General features: G+C 36.3%; 1 protein-coding gene across 2 annotated transcripts in view; it reads right to left on the bottom strand.

The window, feature by feature from the left end:
- Positions 1 to 18,410, bottom strand: part of KANSL1L (KAT8 regulatory NSL complex subunit 1-like) — a 154,289-nt gene that overhangs the window by 56,582 nt on the left and 79,297 nt on the right. The gene's annotated exons all lie outside the window — the stretch shown is intronic.

The following is an 18,410-nucleotide window of genomic DNA, read 5'->3' as shown; positions in this document are numbered from 1 at the left end:
TATAATATCAGAACATCAAGAGGATAACCCTCATTGCCACATAAACTTAACTTCATTTACATTATTATATTATATATACAATAATTAAGCTTTTCAGGCCCTACAAGGTACCAATTTCAGCCTTAGTTATGTAGATAAAAGCTAGTCAATTTAGTATTCCAATATTAACAAATGAATCTGCTATTATATGATACTGCTGTTCAATATGTAAGTTCTAAATAATGCTATTTGGTAGAATTGGTGTTTACCAGTAAATATAAAATATGGTTTTTCTATAGCAGTATTGTGTTTGAATCATATTTATGGCTACTATAAAATATTATATTAGCTTGTGGATAAAGTAAATAATTCAAGAATGCTTTACATAGTAATGAGAAACCAGAGATAAAGGTGTCTGAATGGCTTATGTTGATAACACTGAACAGAATAATTAAACATGGTATTTGGTGACTATCATACATTCAACAAATACATAATTGATTATGTACTACTGGCCAGACCAGTATAGAAAAAAAGAGTTGATGACAACTATTTTACTTTTAAAATATTAAGTCTCCAGAGAGCGCTAGCAAGAATGCTTTAAGTCTCGGAAAATAAAAGATTCTAAAAATCTTTCATCATGTTGATGGCTAAGAAAGATTTAGGATATAATGCTTCTCTCAAATTAACAGGTCCAATTTCACAACTAGATTTTATTTTCTGTCATATCTAGGGGGAGCAGAAGGCATACCAGGAGACCCAGTATGAAGTTAGGCACTGAACAGACTAAGTGGCTAGAATAGAAGGGAGTCAAGGTAAAGAAGACAGATTTCAGTAGGTAGCTGGCATTAGAGGCAGTTAAGTCAGGAGACGTAGGATCCAGGAAGTTAGGAGTAGATCCAGCACCAAAAGAGGTTCTTTGTCCAGCAAGTCAGAAGCACCTTTAGGCAGAACTTACACTGGCTCTTAAAAGACATTGCTCTGGAAGTGTCTAGGGAAAATTAAAAGCTTATTCCGGAGCCTGAGACCTACTTAACTTTTACTTCTATTTACAACTCTAGCTGTTAATGAGATATTAGCTTTCCCCTCCCCACAGAAGGCTTAGCCCAAAGAAGATGAGCCCACATCTTATGAAATGAAAGGACACAACTTCAGAACTGGCTAGAGGTTCATAGGCTGGTTTAAAGATAATTGGAAAGCTTATTATTTGTGTCACTAAATGTTATACAGTCATGTGTCACTTAGCAATGGGGATACCTTCTGAGAAATGCGTCATTAGGTGATTTTGTATTTGTGTGAACACCATTGAGTGTACTTACACACACCTAGTTGGTAGAGCCTACTACACACCTAGACTATATGGTATCGTCTCTTGCTCCTAGGCTACAAACCTGTAAAACACGTTACCATACTGAATGCTGCAGGCAACTGTAACATGATAGATGTGGTATGTATTAGTGTATCTAAACACAGAAAAAGTAATGCATTGCTCTACAACATTATCATAGTTACAATGTCACCAGATGAATAGAAATTTTTCAGCTTCATTATAATCTTATGGGACTACTGTTATATCTGTGGTCCTTTGTTGACTAGAAACATCATTATGTGGTGCATTACAGTATATAATTTTTAAATTTCTAAGGGCGCTGACATATTATCAGAGAAAAAAAAGTTCAGTTTTATTCTTTTCCTTATGTTCCCAACTGCAGGCAATTTATCTTTAGATTCTAACACTTTCTAATTAATAAGGATTCTTGCAAAGTATCAACATCTACCCTCAAATAAATGAAGGAATGCATGAAAATTTAAAGATGTGAAATACGTTTATTTCACTACTAATCAATGTGCAAACTGCATATTCTCATCAAAGCTAATGTAGTACAAAATCATTTCCATAAATAATGGATGAAGGTTATTGTAAATGGTTATTGTAAACCACTGATAAATTCACTTATTTCACACATTAACAATAATGAGACAGTCCAATCAATGAACCTCACTGAAAGCAAAATATGAGGAAAATCCTGAGAAAATTTTGAGGAAGACAACACAAGCCTGATCCTGTGCCTCTGTAATCTAAAGCTTTTCCCCCAGGAGATGATGATTCAGGTAATTAAGTATTGACTAAAATAGGAACTTAATGATATCTGTAAGACAAGGATATCATTAATAAATCAATATAAGACACCATCATCACATGACATTCTTTTTTTAAAAAAATAAGGGTTATCGCTTTTTTAAAATCTTTCTTTCTTTATTTTTTACAGACAGGGTTTCCTTCTGTTGCCCAGGCTGAAAGGCAGTAGTACAATTATAGCTCACTTCGGCCTCAAACTCCTGGGCTCAAGGGATTCTCCTTTCTCAGCTTTCTGAGTAGCTAGGACTACAGGTGTGCACCACAACACCTGGCTAAATGACAGTCTTTAAAAAATTTTTTTAAAGTCACAATAAGGAGAGAAGGTCCAGAAGAAAAAGAATATTTCAATAAATGATAAGGCTTAGTGTTCCCACTGAGATTAAACTGTACCTATGAAACCCTAGAAACTGAGGATGCAATAGGCCACCATCAAATATTGTTATAGAATAATTATCAAAACACAGTTGTTGGCTGGGCACAGTGGCTCACACCTGTAATCCCAGGACTTTGGGAGGCCAAGGTGGGTGGATCACTTGAGGTCAGGAGTTCAAGACTGGCCTGGCCAACATAGTTAAACCCCGTCTCTACTAAAAATAGAAAAATTAGCCGGACCTGATGGCACATACCTATAATCCTAGCTACTCTGGAGGCTGAGGTAGGAGAATCACTTGAACCTGGGAGGCAGAGGTTGCAGTGAGCTGAGATTGAGCCCCTGTAGCCTGGGCAACAGAGTAAGACTCTGTCTCAAACTATATATATATAATATATATACATATATATAGTTATCATTGTACTTCTGAAAGAGCAAGTTTACAAGTGGGAGAGAATCAGGCGAAGCAATAAATTACTTTTTTTTTTCAGATTTCCAACTGGAAGCTGGAGAATAATAAAAATCTTCCAAATGATATAGTTTAGATCCTTTGGGTTGCAGGCATATAACATAACTTGGTCTGAAAAGGAATTAAATAATTGAGGACGGAGAAGGAGTGACAGTGGGTTTCAGGCTTATACCTTTCTGTATTTCCCTGGCCTCCTCCCTAATCCAAGCTATCTTGTACCAGGGTTACTCAATAACCTTGTAACTGGTCTCCCTCATCCATCTAGTCCAATAGACAGTCTCTGCAGTACTGACAGTCTAGAGAGGAAGACAGAGATTAATCAGATAATCATGCAAATAAATAAAAAATTATCACTATGAAAATGCTAGGAAGAAGAGGTGAACAGTGAGTGCTCACCTTTCAGAGCTCACAGGGAATTTGATCTAGTCTTTGGAGGGAGACCATGCAGGAGTTCAAAGAAAACTTCCCCAAGGAACAGACTTTGGAACTGTCCATCCCCTCTAGTCCCTTCTATACCAATTATTTGGAAAGAACAATCTGATCCTGTCATACCTGCCCTGCCACTCTGCCACAAAACACACACACACACACACACACACACTGCTTAAAATCTTCCAGCATCCTCCCATTGCTCTTAAAAGACTTAAATCCTTAATCTTTTAAAAGGCCCTGATAGGTCTGGCCTCTGCCATAGTCCTCTTGCCTCATCTTGCATGATGCTTTCCCTTGTTCTCTGTGTTCTGAGAAAGAAAACAAACCTTTAATCTGAGAAATGCAAGTCCCTTTAAATTACCAGGCCCAGAGAAGCATTAAAATGTGACATGGCATGCCTATAGTCCCGGCTACTCAGCAGGCTGAGGCAGGAGGATCTCTTGAGCCTAGAAGTCTGAATCCAACCTGGGCAACAAAGCGAGACCCTGTCTCTACAAAAATAAACAAACAAAAATGTGACAGTAGTCATGTCTTCCTCCCCGCTTGAGCTAAATACTTAACTCTTGAAGTCACTTGCTATGTGGGCTCTAGACTGACACCAAGTAGCCATAACATACCATACACTAGACACCTTAACAAACTATAGTTCAACAACATATAGCCAATCAATAATCAATGTTATTTTTGTAAGCCAATAAGAATTCATGTCAAACAAAAATTTGTATCAACCCCTTTTGTGGGCTTAGACAAAGTCTCTTGTCCCTTTTTGCCTTTAAAAATCTGCTTGTGGCTGGACACGGTGGCTCATGCCTGTAATCCCAGCACTTTGGGAGGCTGAAGCAGGTGGATCACTTGAGGCCAGGAGTTTGAGACCAGCCTGGCCAACATGGTGAAACCCTGTCTGTACCAAAAATACAAAAATCAGTCAGGCGTGGTGGTGCACGCCTGTAGTCCCAGTTACTCGGGAGCCTGAGGCATGAGAATCACGTGAACCCGGGAGGTGAAGGTTGCAGTGAGCCAAGACTGTGCCACTGCACTCCAGCCTGGGCAACAGAGTAAGACTCTGTCTCAAAAAGAAACAAAACAAAACAAACAAACAAAAAAACCCTGCTTGTAACAAAGGCCAAGTGGTGCACTTCCCAATGTTTCCCAGGCTGCAGTCCTCAACCTTGACCGAAATAAAGTCTCTATTTTGTCTCATTTTCTTTCCTTAGGTTGACATTTCCAACCACACTGCTTCCTTTCTTTATAAATAATTCACACTTCATACTGCACAAGATCTACATGTTATTTTTGCTTTCTAGAATCTTCACACATCCTCTTCACTACATAATTTCCAATAATCATCTAACTCAGTTCCAAAGTCAGTTCCTTGGGGAAGTTTTCTTTGAGCTCCTGCATGGTCTCCCTCCAAAGACTAAGTCAAATTCCCTACGAACTCTGGAAGGTGAGCACTCACTGTTCACCTCTCCTTCCTAGCATTTTCATAGTGATAATTTTATATTTATTTGCATGATTATCTGATGAATCTCTGTCTTCCTCTCTAGAGTGTCAGTAGTGCAGAGACTGTGTCTATTTTGTTCATCCTTGCATCAGAAATTCCTGATATTATGCCTTGCATATAGCAGATACACGATTATTTGTTGAGGGAATGAAGAAATACTATACATACATATATGTTATCAGGTTTATCATATAAACCAGGTTTAGTACAGCATAGGCATACCACATACTACACCTAAATAGCCTGATGAATGAGTAAATGTTGAACATTTTAAGAGCCAAAAAAGCTCTAAATAGAAGGCTACAAGACAACTTTAAAAAAAGACGTATATTTACACTGTCTTGAAGTTTCCTTCTAAATCTGACTCTTTGGTTTACAAAAGTTAGGGTTCTTTGTTTTTCAGAATCTCATTCTGTCTCCTAGGCTGGAGTGCATCTGGTATGAACATAGCTCACTGCGGTGTCAACCTCCTTGGCTCAAGTGATACTCCTGCCTCAGGCCTCCGAGTAGCTGGGACTACAGGTGCATGCCACCATGCCTGGCTAATTTTTTACGTTCCATACAGACAGAGTCTTGTCAAGTTTCTTGGATGGTTTGGAACTCCTGGGCTCAAGCGATCCTTCTGCCTTGGCCTCCCAAAGTGCATATTCCATTTTTGATGAAATACTATAATGCTGATAATTTCTAAGGATGCATTTACCATTCAATCAGAAAGATTACAACATGATAGATGACTGCTTTGGAAAATGCTGCTACTTAATGGTATGTGATAAAAGTGTTTTAGACATTTGGAATCAAAGACGTGTACTAAACTACATTCAGCACTCAATGTCAAGTGCAGGAAAAGAAAATTCAAGAATCTTCAGCATAGGAGTGTGAAAGATCCATATCCTTAAGATATCCTCAAAAGCCAGGAATTACTCACAGTAAGGTGGTCATAAGTAAAGACTTCCCTTGTATCCCAGGACAATGATTAACTGAAGAGCTACACTTTATGGAAAAACAGACCAATACCAGCACATGCTAAACTAATGGCCTCCATCTTTCCATATTACGACTTCATGTTGTATATGTCCTGCCCTTTGCTTTAAAATACACTATGGAGCCAAGGAAAGTAAGTTCAAGGAATAGCAGCAAATAAGGACTTATTCAACATATAATTTGAAACTATTATTTTAAGTCAGTGGTTTCTAACATTTCTCCCACATTCACATCATTCTCAAATTAAATTACTTAAGTAGAAATAAACTCTGAATAAAATAATTAGAATGTGCAGTCCTAGGTGCCCCCCTCCACCCATACACATATACACAAATACCCACACCCACTATACTGGGTTATATAGTGTCTCCTCAAAGTTCACGTCTACCCAGAATCTCAGAATGTAACATTATTTGGAAATACTTTGCAAATGTGATTAGTTAAAATAAGGACACACTGGATGAGGATGAGCTCTAAATCAAATCAGCGGTTTCCTTACAAGAAGAGACACACAAAGAAAGAACACCATGTAAAGATAGAGGCAGAGTTTGGAGTGATGTGTGTGTGTCCTACAAGGAAAGTCAAGGACTGCAGGCAACCACTAGAAGCTAGGAAGAGGCAAAGAAGGATTCCCTAGAACCTTCACAGGGAGCATGGTCTTGACACCTTAATTTTGAACTTCTAGCCTCCAGAACTGTGTCATAAGAAACATCTGTTATTTTAAGCCACAAATTAGTGGCTTAAACTACAGCGGCCCTAGGAAATTAATATATCCACAAACGCATGCACTTAAGAATCAACGTGTTTGCATGACTTGTAATCTCTATTTCAAGTTTCTCCTTTTCCAGTTGGAAGTTCTTTGATGAATTCAACCTACTGTAACTGAGGTAGACAGCAACTTTTTCCATACTTTCCCTGCTACACAAAGTCCTTCCAATATCTGAATTTATCACCTCTTTTATCCTTGATAGTACTGGGAGATACGAATGCATCACATATTCAGATAACCCAATGGCATTTAGGATGGCAGTAATCAAATTTGGGTGGATCACGAGGTTAGGAGATCGAGACTATCCTATCATGGTGAAACCCTGTCTCTACTAAACATACAAAAAAATTAGCCAGGTGAGGTGGCGGGCATCTGTAGTCCCAGCTACTTGGGAGGCTGAGGCAGTAGAATGGCATGAACCCGGGAGACGGAGCTTGCAGTGAGCCAAATTGTGCCACTGCACTCCAGCCTGGGCGACAGAACGAGACTCCATATCAAAAAAAAAGAAACTAATAAAAAATAAGACTTAATAAGAGCATTACTTATCCTCCAATTGCCAAAAATAAATACCTCTCTCAAATGATCATACAGATCATCTGGTATAGAGAAAACAGTGTCTAGACCATTTCCCTTACTCCAGGTAATAAGTAGAGAAACTACACCTCTTACTCAAAAATGTAAGTCTCTTCAACTCTAACAATAAGAAAATGTGTTGCAGTACACACTGTAAAATGACATTCTTTACAAATAAGATGTGGTATCTAAGAAAATTAAGGCCGGGTGCCGTGGCTCATGCCTGTAATCCCAGCACTTTGGGAGGCCAAGGCAAGCAGATCCCCTGGGGTCAGGAATTCGAGACCAGCCTGGCCAGCATGGTGAAATTAAAAATACAAAATTTAGTCAGGTGTGATGGCAGGCACCTGTAATCCTAGTTGACGCAGGAAAATCACTTGAATCCAGGAGACGGAGGATGCAGTGAGCTGAGATCGCACCACTGTACTCCAGTCTGGGCAACAACAGCGGGACTCCATCTCAAAAAGAAAATTTGAAATTCATCTTATTGTAGGGACTAAAGTGGGAAATATGTATTTTAAGTATAAAAAGCTTCAGATATAATATTAACTGAAAAAGGTATAAAATTACTTCTAATAGATCTCAACTATGAAAAGGCTATATTAAAAAGATGGCAGGAAAATATACTCTGAGCAATATAGTGATTTCTTTTTTTTTTTTTTTCTTTTCTCTTTTTTGAGACACAGTCTTGCTTTGTCGCCAGGCTGGAGTGCGGTGATGACCTCGGATAACTGCAACCTCCGCCTCCCGGGTTCAAGTGATTCTCCTGCCTCAGCCTCCCCATGTAGCTGGGACTACAGATGTGTGCCACCATGCCCAGATAATTTTTGTATTTTTTAGTAGAGACACGCTTTCACCATGTTGGCCAGGATGGTCTCGATCTCTTCACCTCATGATCCACCCCCTGTCCTCCTCTCCTCCCTCCCCTCCTCTTCCCTTCACTCCTCCTACCTCCCCTTCTCTCCTCCTCCCTCCTCCCCTCTTCTCCTCTTCTTCCCTCCTCCCTCCTCTCTCCCAAAGTTCTGAGATTACAGGCATAAGTCACCAGCCCAGCCTTTTTTTTCTCTTTTATTAAGATGTGTAATACATTTTGAAATGGCTTTTGAAAATAAAAGAGACTTAGGAGACATAGTAACCAAATGTAATTTATGGACTTTGGATACTGGTTTTGACAAATTAATCGTAAAAAGATAATTTTGAGACAACTGCAGAAATTTGAATATGGATAGAGAATTTCAAAACTAACAAATTATGGGTAACAGTATTAAATCTGATAATAAAGTGGTAAGTACGTTAAAAGGCTTATCAATGAAATATAAAGAACTATTTACAGTTAAAATAACAATCACTAGAAACTGCTTTACAAACGCCTAGAAAAACAAGTGTGTCAGGAAAAGGAATAAAAGAATTAGCAAAATTTTGAAAACTGTTAAAGCTGAGAATATGTGGGTTCACTTTACTATGCTTTCTATACGTCTGAAGTTTTCCACAATAAAAGTAGATGGAGAAAAGGCCAATTATTATAGAACTACCTGTCATTCTTATCTCTGGCTCTTAACTTAAAGTGGGACTTTTTAATACACAAAGGCAAAAAGATGAGGAAACCAATATGATAGCCATACTTTTCTACCTGATAATTGAGACATAAAGTTTGTCAAATATCTGTCTGATCTGAGACACTTACAGATAATTACTATTCTATATTTTAAGGAAAACAAAAACACAAAAAAACTTGAATAAAAGCTAAAATATTTTTCAAAATCCCATCTTCTCAACAGAAATATAGTTTTCATTTATACCCTTCAAATCTTTTTTCTATAAAATCATATTGTACTGCAATTTTAATGTCCTGATTTTTCCACTTAACATTCCAATATAAGCATGTTTCCATATGATTATATATTTTCTACATACGTGATTTTGTATAGTTACATGATATTAGATTTAGTGGTTGTACCACAATTTGTTAATATATTCTCTTATATAAGATTAGGTTTTAGGCTTATATTATTAGGAGTATAAAGGAAAAGGTAAACTATGTATATAATATGTATCATAATTAAATATTAATCATTATTATATATAATATTGTCATTCACAGGAATCCAAAATTATCCTGAAAACATCAACTTAGAATATGCTTCTAACAAACAATGTTATCTCATAATTGAGAAGTGACTATTGAAAATATTGAGGGTAAAAAAATTACTTTTTATGTAATTAGTCTGCCAGACTAACTGCAGTTTTTCAATTATGATATCCAGTTAAGAAAGGATAGTTGCATTTCACACAAGATAATTATTATTAGTAGAAATAAATAGCATGACAATAATTCATTGGAATTTAATTTCATGTCATATTCTGGGACTCATTAAAGGAAAAACAAAACAATGACAAAAATCTAGACACTATTTCAAGTAGGAATTCACTTTCTGAAAGATAATACTCTATGGGATAAACAAGGATTAATTTATAACATTTTATCTTCATTTTAGAGTATGAGATCTGAAAACCAAAAACTATCCCTATGATAATAAAATGTAATGCTTCATTTGTTTAAAGACTCAATCTTCTTAGTTGCAGAGTTCCTGGTGAGTCATCTGAGACCATACTGCCAAGATTAATAAAGCTAAAAAAAAAACTCTGATATTTTTCTAGGAGATATTGTTATTAAAAGATAATAGTAATCAATAAATAGCAAGTGTGCAAACATGCCCTGGGAAATAATTAACCAGGTAAGTTTACTTTAAATGCACTGTGAGGACAGATCATTACAATTGATACTTAAATTATGAAGAATTCATATTTAAGTATGAATACTTAAATACTTAAGATAATTATATCAAACAGAAGTTCTATATGATCCACAAAAATCAGTAAACAAAGAGAATGAGGCTAACCTTTAAAAATTAAAAATTTAAGTGTCTTCTAATTATATACAAAAATTATGATACAATGTGATATAAAGCTATAATAAGCATGCTTTATTAGAAGAACTGTAACATTTCATTTATGAGGTTACTTATCTGACAACATCAACTATCTATATAGAATGTAGTTGAAATTTTTTAAAGGCCTTTAAATAACAAAAAGAGATCTCAGTAAGTCTATGCATGAAAGTTCACTCCTGTTTCTTTCTTTCTTTTCTTTTTTTTTTTTTTTGAGACAGGGTCTTGCTCTATCACTTAGGCTGCAGTGCAGTGGCATGGTCACGGCTCCCTGCAGCCCTGACCTCCTGGGACCAAGCAATCCTCCCACCTCAGCATCCCAAGCAGCTGAGATTGCACGCATCAACACAGCTGGCTCACTTTTTTTTTTTTTTTTTGTAGGGATGGAGTCTTCCTATGTTGCCCAAGCTGGATTTGAACTCCTGGTGATCCTCCTGCATCAGCCTCTCAAATTATTGGAATTAACAGGCATTAGCCACCATGCCTGGCCATCCTCCTGTTACTTTTAAGAGAGGCCTTCTCTCTTACTTGCAGATTTTTTTAAATGTCCCTTATTACAGAGACATCTATGTCATCTATCACATTGGTTATCTGATTTTCTAGTCCAGAGTCAAATTATGAAGAGAAGCAGAACTACAGGAGACAACAAATAGAATATCAATCTGAGCAACAAATAGAATATCAATCTGATGATAGGGAAGAAAAAATATGTTAAGTACAAAATATTCCTTATGAATGCTGAGTACGGGCAAAAAATCATGAACATTTCATTCATTCAACAAATGTTAATTCATGCCCATGATGTGACTCTCTGATCCAAATGCTAAGGAAAATAACAGTTAAGTAAGATAGACCAAAAAATTCTTACTTTCCTGAAGCTTACATTCAAGTCCAGAAAGACAAATAAGCAAGCAAAAAATTAACAAAATAATATCACATTTGTTACCTCATTTGATCTTCACAACACAACCCAGAAAACAGGCTGTTCTCATTCTATCTGTGATTCAGATTGCTGTGCAGGATCACAATACTACCAATTGGTCAATTTGGGATTGAACTGTGATCTAATTCCAAAGTAATATTCTTAACAATGAAAATTTTCTTCATAGCACTTGATCAAGGTTTAAAATTATACATTTGTTTGATCATTTAGGTAATGTCATTTTTTTTCACAACTAGACTTTATATTACAAGGACAGAAATTCCATTTGGTTTTGTTCATTACCATATACCTGGTACCCAATCCAAATGCCTGGCACACAGAAGTCACTCAGTAGGTACTTGTTGATTATTCAGTGAATTGTTTTATAGATATACAGCTATTTATCTCAGTAGCCCCTGAGAATGTGATCATCGTGATGAACCTGAGTTATCAAAAAACTTAAGTTCAGCTCTTTCCCATCTTGCAAGATGGCAGGTGAAAAAGTCGAGAAGCCGGATACTAAGGAGAAGAAACCTGAAGGCAAGAAGGCTGACGCTAGTGGCAAGGTGAAAAGGGGTAACTTCAAGGCTAAAAATCCAAAGGCTAAAATCCTGTCCTTGTCAGAAGAATTGGCAGATATTCCCAATCTGCTATGTATACTAGGAAAAGACATGTATAAAAGGGAATACTCACCCACTAAATCCAAGATTGAAAACAGAAAGAAGAAGGTTCTTGCAGCCATTAGAAAATCAGTTGGTGGTGACAAGAACAGTGGTACCCAGGTGGTTAAACTTCACAAATTGCCTTGACACTATCTTAGGGAAGACATGCCTTGAAAGCTGTTGAGCCACAGCAAATAACTGCAAGCCAGCTCTCAGGAGCATTCTGATCACCCTCACTGGACGCCACAGAGGCAAGAAGGTGGTTTTCCTCAAGCAGGTGGGCACTGGCTTGTTACTTGTAACTGGATCTCTAGTCCTCAATCGAGTTCCTCTACAAGGAACACACCAGAAATTTGCCAACGCCACCCCTACAAAAATTGCTCTCAGCAATAGAAATCCCCAAACATCTTACTGATGCTTACTTTAAGAAGCAGCAGCTGTGGAAACCCAGACATCAGGAAGGTGGGGTTTTCAACACCAAAAAAGAGACATATGAAATTACAGAGTAGTGTAAGGTTGATCAGGAAGCTGTGGACTTGCAAATGTTACCAAAAATCAAAGCTATTCCTCAGTTCCAGGGCTACCTGCAATCTGTGTTTGCCCTTATCTGATAAACGGAATTTACCCTCACAAATGGGTGTCCTAAATTTCTCACGCAGAATCTCATTAAATGACTGATACATTTTGGGGAGAAAATTAAGTTCAGTACCACCCAAAAAAGGCAATGTGTAAGACATTTTATTTAAACAATTTTTCCCAGTTTAATTGAAAAAGGTTTTGGAACTTAAGTGGAATCCACAATCCTCTTACTGTCATGGATACCTCTTTCCATATAGTTTCTAGGGTAGGGTTTAAAGTCATTAAGGCACATTGAGTACAGTAATTTCTCTATATTTACCAATTCTCGATTTAGGCTAACATAAAATTATTACATACAAAAGAGCACAACAGTGATGTTATAAAGATACATACATCAGGTTGCATTGGAACCTTTATGTTTTTAGTGTAATTGTTTGAAAAAATAGAATTCTTTAAAATAAATATTTAAAATGGAAGAATATTAACACTAGGAACTACTTTAGAAAATATGCTCCATTAAATTTAAAATAAGGAAGTGATGTGTAAAATTAACACACCTGCCCAAGGTCACAAAATGTCTAAAGCAAACAAAATACATAAAAGCTGTGTATTCTCATAACTACTTTGCCCTCAAGCCACTAAATTATAAAAACATTACAATTGATTAAAAATAAAAAGTTAAAATCTTTTTTGGGGCAGGGGTGCAGGGGAGATTAAAAGTCTCAAGATGGTCTTTTGAGGAGACAGATTTTGTATGAGAATAAAACCCAACAGTGTTTTTATGCTGATTTTTAGAGTGCTTGATTTAGTTACAGAGTCCCATACAAATGAAGTAGACCAAAGGCAAGAAAGAAAACAACTTCCCAAGAGATGATGGAAAAATAGATCGTGCCTCAGTGACTCCTAGTAACTCTATAATGAATGTCTTTAGTAACGGCTGGCCTACTGTGCCATCTACACAGTTGTGTGCAAAGGGATACCTACAAATGCCCCCAAATCCTTACCCTAATTCAGGTCCACATTGAAGCACTTGTTTTTAAAGAGTAAGAATAGCTGAATCAATGACTAGTATACTATCTAAGATAAGAAATAAATAAGACTATATCTAAAAGTTTAATATACTTTATGTCCTCACATTAAAATATCAATGGCTAACATTATTAGGCTGTTTCTTACATGCCAGGTTTTGTTCTGAGTTTTTATAAATGCTATTTCATTTACTTCTCACACAACCATATACTGTTTCCCAATATCTGGTATGTTTACTGTAAGCCATACATTTGAACTCTTGGTCAGTGATCTGTTGAGTAGCATACTACATTTTAACAGGCCCAGCATTTACCCTTCAAGATAATATTACTGTAGAAATTGGATTAGAGGGGACACCGAGTGATTGACAAATGTGGGTTAAGACTTTATAAATTTTTTGGAACAGAGAATATAAGTATTTAGGCACTATAATAATTTTAAGATTATGTAAAACAAAGTCTATATTATCACGGTAAATTACCAAATGTCCTGCTTTCTTGTTTTCTGGGATTTTTTGAGATAGGGTCTCACTCTGTCACCAAGGCTGGAGTGTAGTGGCATGATCATGGCTCACTACAGCCTCAACTGTCCTGGCTCAAGAGATCCTCCCACCTCAGCTTCCTGAATAGCTGGGACTACAGTTGTGCACCACCATGCCCAGCTAATTTTAAAAAATTTTTGTAGAGATGGGGTCTCACTATATTGTCCAGGCTGGTGTCAAACTCCTGGGCTCAAGCCATTCTCCTGCCTCAGCCTCCCAAAGTCTTGGGATTACAGGCATGAGCCACCATGCCCAGCCATGTTATTTTTAAATATACCTATTTACCTGTATCTATAAACATTCTGCAACTTCCTATTATATTGCTACTATAATATCTAATGTTTGTATTAATTTACACATTTCAGCTCAGTGTGTACCTCAAAATTCGTAACTAAATTTAAGAGTGGTTTTCAGGTCACAGAGGACAATTAAAATAACTGTAGCTATTGGTCCTTTCCTTTAGACATTTTTCACTGCCTTCCAAAAGTATGTAAGATGACTTTTTTCAGGAAAGACAGAACAGACATCTGAGATTAAGACAGATTTGATAGATAAAGGGTAAAGATTATAAACTCAACAACTAGATCAGTCCCCATCACCAAATTTTAAGGTAATATGAAACAAGATTTAGTTCTTTGTTTCCATACCAACAAACTAAATACCACACTCCTGTGGGACTGGTCAAATTTTGTTCATAGGTTTAGGATGAATAATGTCATTTAAGTATTTTTTCAAAACTATGAAGGCAAATGTGACTTCCTATGTGACTATTTTCTATTTATCCTTTTTGAAGTATATAGTTTATATCCTATTTTTCTTAACCTTTTAAAAAATACAAAATATAGGATACATATGCGTAAGTACTTAAAGCATTTATCTCATGTTTAGCTTGTAAATATGAAGCAATAACTCCCCTTACTCTTCCACTTTCCCATAACCACCACTCAAAGGTCAAGAAACAGAACACTATTAGCACTCAGGAAATTCCCCTCTTATGTGAAGCTCTTCTATTATACTTAATTTATACTTAATAATGAAAGCCAAATCAGTACTTTTTACTGAGATTCTGAATAATTCAAGCACCTCAGTACAATTTGAATCCATTTCCTCCTTCTGACCTCTATGTTATTGCTGTTATAGACTCTTTTTAGCCCCACTAGACTTATTTTACTACTGTTCACTTACACATGCCCATATGGTTAGTTACCATTCTGTTCTTCAACCCTTCTTCATCTCAAATTTTCCATCCAGATAATATACTACTACCCAAAGTATATCCTTTATGTTTAGTCTACTAATCTACTCTCTCAGCCTTGGTATGTCTCAAAATGTTTGTCCTTCACACTCAGATTTGAAAGATGATTTCTCTGTGTATAGAGTTTCCAGGTAAACGGTTATTTTCTTTCAACATACTAATGGTACCACTCCACTGTACTCTGGCTCCTATTGTTACCATTGAGAAGTCAGCTGTCAGTCTATGTTTCAATTAAGATTATGTCTTTCTCCCACTTCTGGTTGCTTCTGGACATTGCATTTATCTTTGTTTTTTCACATTTCCTCTATGTCCAGAGGTAGATTTCTTTTTAGTTGTCCTGATCCCAAATCTGTGTTTGGCTTCCTGAATGTGGTGTCTTTCATCAGTTCAAGTAATTTTTCAGTCACTCTCTCTTCAAATATTTCTTTTATTTCATTCTATAGTGCTTCTTCCACATCTCCAACTAAGTGTCATATTAGGCCTTCTCACTATATTCTCTACATTTTAAAATGACTCTTCTGTATTTTCCATTGTTTCATATCTTTTGCTACATTTTGGAACTTTTCTTCTGGTACTTCTTCTATGTCACACATTCTCTCTTCAATTGTGTCCAGTCTGCTGCAGAAACCACTTAGTTATTATATTCAGTATTTTTAAGAAATTTTACTTAGCCTTTTTCCAAATATGCTTATGTCACTTGATATAGTTTGTTCCCTGCTGGTATTTTAAGCCTATCTTTTATTTCTATAATCAGGCTACCATTTTAAAGTGATCAGTGTTTGATAATTCTAATATCTGAAAATTTTATGATCTTTTTCTGCTGTTATGTGCTCCTTATTCTTACTCTTCTTGCTCTGTCTCCTTATATGTTTGATCATATTTGACTGTTTGTTAATCCCTGCCCTTGGCAAATTATTCACGAGAATTTCCCAAGGCTAAAAAAAAAGGTGCCTTCCTCCAGAGGAAATCTGCATTTGCCTCTGCCATTCCAGAACCATTTAAAACTAGCGATCTCTTGGATCACTCATTGATGCAAATTTGGACTGAAAATCCATGTAAAAAGTCTCCACCACGATCGATCAGAACATCTCAAAGATAGGCTTTTTTTTTTTTTTAAATCTTCTGCTCTGCTTAGCCCCAAGGCAAATCTCCCTATGGTCCCTAGTGGTGGAGAAAGGGAAACAGTTTTACTTATAATTTACCTTTATTGTAATGGCATAGCCCCTGAAAGAGAATGGTCTCTACTAAATACAAGGATTTTATTTCATCTTCCTGCCATGGGCAGAGCCAAGGCCTTCGACCTAGGTTATTTATTTATTTATTTATTTATTTATTTATTTTGAGACACTCTGTCACCCAGGCTGAAGGGCAGTGGCACAATCTTGGCTCACTTGAACCTCTGCCTCCTGGATTCAAGAGATTCTCGGCCTCAGCCTCCCAAGTAGCTGGGACTACAGGCATGCATCACCACATCTGGCTAATTTTTGTATTTTAGTAGAGGCGGGGTTTTGCCACGTTAGCCAGGCTAGTCTTGAACTCCTGGCCTCAAGCCATTTGCCCATTTTGGCCTCCCAAAGTACTGGGATTACAGGCATCAGCCATCTCAACCAGCCTGATTTATCTTTAATCTATTAAAACTTCAGCTTGATTTTGCTGGATTTAGTTTTAGTTTCTCTCCTCCCTTCCCCCAAAATATACCAAAACTTCGATTTAATTTTGTCTAAATTTAGCCTCAAAAAAAAGCAGACTGCTGTGCTTTGCTTACTTTTTGAGCTCTGGCTTTCTCTTAGCCTTTGGCTTGGCAATTAACATTTGCTAATTTCTCATTTTTGAAATAAACAAAATTTAAAAACAGAATTATCACATAATCCAGCAATTTCACTTCTAGAGTACCCAAAACAATTAAAAGCAGGGACTCAAACAGATATTTGTTCATCCATGTTAATAGCAGCCTTGTTCATAATAGCCAAGAGACAGAGGCAATCAAATATCTATCCACAGATCAAATGTTGTCTATATAAAAAGAGAGTATTATTCAGCCTTAAAAAGGGAATTTTGACACACAGGCTACAACGTAGATAAATTCTGATATTATGGTAAGTAAAGTAAGTTTGTCACAAAAGGACAAACACTGTGTGATCCACTTATAAGGTACCTAGAGTAGTCAAATTCATATAGAAGATAAAGTGGGAGTTGCCAGAAGCTGAGAGCAAGGAAGAATGGGAAGTTATTGTTTAGTGGGTACAGAGTTTCAGTTTGAGAAGATAAAAAAAGTTCTGAAGATGGATGGTGGTGATGATTACACAACATTTTGATTGTATTTAATGCCATTAAACTTACATTTAAAAATAGTCAAAATGGTAAGTTTCTGTTACGTATGTTTTATAATTTTGAAAAATATTTATGAGTTTTCTTACCTACCCATTTATTATAAATACATAAACACATTAATAGTATTTATATGCTTCTGAGAAGTATTTATATGCTTAACAAGGACGTCTTCAGAAAGTGCTTTGTGGTTTAACTGTCAAGTCTGAAATACCATTAAATAGACTAAGCCCTTACTCATATAAACCTTTGAATCTGAAAGATATTTTCTTCATACAGAACTATGTGAAGGAAAAATAACAAAGGTATTGGAAAATAGCAAGACATAAGAAATAAAATTAGGCCTCATTTCATATTCTACTCCCAGTGTCAAAAGGCTCATAGAGATACATTTCACATTACTTCAATCCAGAGATCTTTGAATCAAAGCTATTTCATATAATGCTATAATATAAAATTGTATCTCCAATTAATTTTAAAAATCTATAGTAATATTCTCAAACATGAATAATATTTAAAAACTCAGATTTGTAGAATTTCACTACTATGTATTTATTTTATAAAAAGTTCAATTAGAGAATACTTTAAAAGTTGAATTCTTAACTAGTTGTATAAGCATCAATTAAGTACTTTTCATTATAAACATCTTTATAGTTAAGGGATTAAAAAAAAAAAAACTTCTTATAAACCACTAACACCCTTTCCTAAGGGTGGTTACTCAGGCTCCAAAAATAAAGAAGGGGACAGGAGAGGAGGGGAGAGAAAATGAGAAGGAAGAAGGGAAAAGGAAAAATGTTTTGGGGCAGACCAAGATGGCCGAATAGGAACAGCTCCAGTCTCCAACTCCCAGCGCGAAGGACACAGAAGACCGGTGATTTCTGCATTTTCAACTGAGGTACTGGGGTCATCTCACTAGTGAGTGCCAGACA

Source organism: Colobus angolensis, unplaced genomic scaffold, assembly GCF_000951035.1.
Source record: "Colobus angolensis palliatus isolate OR3802 unplaced genomic scaffold, Cang.pa_1.0 Scaffold95, whole genome shotgun sequence".
In the NCBI taxonomy this organism is placed as follows: domain Eukaryota; kingdom Metazoa; phylum Chordata; class Mammalia; order Primates; family Cercopithecidae; genus Colobus; species Colobus angolensis.
Note: the sequence above shows the minus strand (reverse complement) of the source record. Positions and strands in the feature narration are given on the sequence as shown.